At 43.6% G+C, this 3926-nt stretch overlaps 1 pseudogene; it reads left to right on the forward strand.

Moving 5' to 3' along the window:
• The first annotated feature begins 335 nt into the window (after positions 1–335).
• Positions 336–1193, forward strand: LOC120538583 (annotated as a pseudogene).
• The last annotated feature ends 2733 nt before the right edge of the window (positions 1194–3926 follow it).

Raw genomic sequence — 3926 nt, forward strand, 5'->3', positions numbered from 1 at the left:
CGTGGTGTGTAGTGTGGTTTCTTTACATTCTGTGCTTGTCCCTGCTGTTAATCATCATGGCAAGCAAATGTAAACATAACTCGTGTACATTAAAAGAAAAACTGGAAATGTTGAAAAGACTTGACAAAGGTGAAAGTGCCACTCAGTTATCGAAGTAATTTGGTGTCGGGAAAGTAACAATTTCCGATTGGAAAAAGAACAGAGGTAAAATCGAGCAGTTTTGCACTACCAGAAGTGAAAAAACGATTGAAAAACGTAGCAAGACAACAGTGTCTTCTTACGAAAAATTGGATGAAGCACTTTTCTTATGGTTTACACAAGAAAGACAGAAAGGAATGCCTATCACTGGCCCTCTAATTCAAGAAAAGGCGCTTCAATTAAACAAGCTCATGGACGGTGACATATCATTTACGGCTAGTTGTGGTTTCTTAGACCGATGGAAGAAAAGACATGGAATCAGGCAGCTTACAATAACTGGGGAGAAATTGTCAACGGACAGTGAAGCAGCTGTTGAATACCTTGAGAAGTTAATTTCTTCCTACTCGCCCCAGCAAGTTTACAACGCAGATGAGACAGGACTTAACTTTAAAGCATTGCCTACCAAAAGTCTTGCATCACAAGAGGAACAATCTGCACCAGGGTTTAAAATGGATAAACAGCGCCTAACTGTGTTGGCCTGCAGCAATGCTTCTGCCACAAATAAGCTTCCACTGATGGTTATCGGCAAATCGGCAAAACCACGCTGTTTTAAGAACATGAACATGAACTCTCTCTCTGTTTTTTACAGAAATTAAAAGAAAGCTTGGATGGATCGTGTCTTGTTCCAAGAATGGTTTGACAAGCAATTTGTGCCAAAAGTAAAGGCGTTTAACAAAGAAAATGGATTGCCTCCTCGTGCTTTGTTACTTATAGACAATGCTCCGTCACATCCAGAAGAAATGCAAATTGTTTGCGATGATATCAAGGCTATTTTTCTCCCACCAAATATCACATCAATTTTGCAGCCAATGGACCAAGGGGTTTTGCAGGCTTTGAAACAGAATTATAGAAAAATGCTTCTTCGTAGCCTACTTGAAGATAATGAAGCGCTAACAATTTTGGATAAACTCAAGAAAATGAACATCAAAGATGTTATTTACTGGATTGCTGAAGCTTGGGAAAACACACGCAAGGAATCCTTACAGAAGTCTTGAAAAAATCTCTGGCCTGAGCTAGAGTTTGTCCAAACAGTTTTCCCCCCAACAAAAGAAAATTGCGAACTTCTTCAGTTGGTGAAAAGAATGCCAGGTTGTGAAAATGTAGAAGAAGAGTGCGTGGAAGAGTGGACGGCCGTTGACGACTGTGGCCATGAAGAATACACAGATGAGGACATTGTGGCAGCTGTGCAGGGAACGTCAGCTGATCTCGACGCAGACGGCAGTGAGGAGGAAGGGGACGTGCCGACTGATGTTGTTCCACACACTGCTGCAGCCAGTGCCCTTGATCTAGCTTTGTGCTAAGTTGAGCAACACGCTGATGCAACCCCAACAGATGTTATGTTTATGCGGCGTTGGCGAAACATTGCTTCTTCAAGCCGTTTTAGTTTGTTGCATCAGAAGAAGATCACTGACTTTATCTTTAGATAATGGTTTGCTTTTTACGTTTTGTGTAAATGCTGTACAGAACATGGATTCTACATATGTGAGTAAATTCGAACTTGTTTCAATTTTAAGTAAGGCTGTATTTTGGATTTTTAGTTAGACAGCGAAATTGAAAAAATCCTGTTCGAATTAGGCGGATTTTTGGATTAGCGGGACTTTACTGTACTTCAAAAACAGTTTGACACAACTTAACTGCAAAAGAAATTGTTTCATTTAAGAATTTTGCAGTCTGCTCCGTTTAGTCATGTGACCAGGTTTATTGATTTGCAAACCTTTGCAGGAGTAGTTTTTGAGATACTAGGGGGCTTTGCTGCCTGCCTGCTTTGCTCACCAGAACCAAGTGCTACACACTGTTGTGAAGAGGTGGGCCGAATGCACCCCAAGGAGACACAGCTACTCCTCCGAAACCCCTGTTAAACGGTGATACAATGGTAAACAAATTCCTTTTTTTTTACCTCCTCTTTGTTCGATCAGCTGCTGGCTTGCTGCTGTTCCTGTGCGGCATGATCTGCATTTCATGCAGCGCTTCAAACATTTTAAAGTCACTGCCTTGTCTCTCTTCTCCCCAGACATCATCAAACAATATTCAATTTCTTTTCGCTGCTCCGTTATTTCACTGAGTAATATTTTCCGTTTGTTTGCGCTAATGCGATCTTTTCTCTACAGCTACACGCCCTTGTGAAGAGGAGGGCTGAATGCACCCCAAGGAGACGTGTTTGCTCCTCCGAAATCCCATTTAAATGATTATACAATGGGAAACAAATAACAGTTGGGTTTTTTTTGCCTCCTCTTTGTTCGATCAGCTGCTGGCTTGCTGCTGCTCCCATGCCGCATAATCTGAATTTCGTGCAGCACTTTGAATGTTTCAAAGTCACTGCCTTGTCTCTGTTCTCCCCCAGACATCCTCAAACACTATTCGATCTGTTTTCACTATTCTGTTATTTCATTGAGTAATATTTATCCCTTGTTTGCACTAATGTGGGCTTTCTCTCATTTTCTCGAGAATTTCGAATTTTCCTACTTCCATTATCTCTAACTTGTTCTGCATGTGTATCACGGGACTTGCTTCCAAAGGTTGTATGTATGACGTGACTTGCCCGTCTTGCGGAAAGTGAAAGTGTCTCTCTGTCTCTGTCTCTCAAAGATCTCTCTTCAAAAGATTACGCCTCATCGCAGTCTCGTCCCAAGTTATATTTTTATAATAGAGAGTGTCACACACGTGCAACTAGAAGCGAGCTGAAGGGACCAAGTGGAGGTGATTACCCACCAGGCCAGGGGGTGGCGGGGTGCTCTAAACCTTTGTCTGTTATTTCTGCAGATCAAATACAGGAAAACCTGCCTGACCTGACGTCACTTCCTGTTCCGGCACCTAGACTGACGTCACTTCCTGTTTTGGCACCCAGACTGACATCACTTCCGGGTTACAAGATATAAAGTCCTCCATCTTGGCTAACTCAATTAGTTCAGTGTGGAAACTCAAACAAGCAACATCACTGTGTTGAATTAATCCTTTTGCAGCTAGGAACAATATACAGGTGGCTGCCCCAAACCTTTTTTAAGACTGTTGAGACTCGTTCTTTCACAGTGGCGTAGTCGGCAGGATGGCCTCCTGGTGGAATCGGAAGCCGAACCAACATTATGTCTCAACACATCATCGTGATGGACCACCAAAGACCTATCAGGTAAGAGAGTACTGTTCTTGTGTTGCCGAGCTGGGGTCTGACGGTGTGTGTTGGGGGGATCTGGAGTATTTTCTGACCCAGTTCTCCTTAAAGAGAACCTGGGAGCGTAGGCAGAAGACCTACAGACAAAGGCCAGGTTCTGAAAGGAACACAGTGGAGACCTATTATGGGCTTTCGAGGATGGGGACCGACCCAAAGAAACCCACAAAGAAAAATTTGTTTGAAAAAGGTGGGGGTGCCCTGGGTCAGCAGGTGAGGGAAATAATGAATTGGCCCCATCCAATAACCAAGCGACAGGTACAAGCATTTCTCGGCTTAGCGGGTTACTATCGCCGGTTTGCACCCTGGTTTTCCGAGAGAGCAACGCCCTTGACAAACCTGACAAAGAAGGGGAAACCTAACCACGTGGTTTGGGATGATAATACTGACACTGCATTTTGTGACCTTAAGCAGGCCCTTACGTCAGCTCCTATTCTGAAGGCACCAGATTTTACTTTGCCTTTCATTCTCCAGACGGATGCTTCGGACACAGGTCTTGGTGCCGTGCTGAGCCAAAGTGTCGATGGAGTGGAACACCCTGTTATGAGTCGGAAACTGTTGGACC

Source organism: Polypterus senegalus, chromosome 11 (assembly GCF_016835505.1).
Source record: "Polypterus senegalus isolate Bchr_013 chromosome 11, ASM1683550v1, whole genome shotgun sequence".
Taxonomy (NCBI): Eukaryota; Metazoa; Chordata; class Cladistia; order Polypteriformes; family Polypteridae; genus Polypterus; species Polypterus senegalus.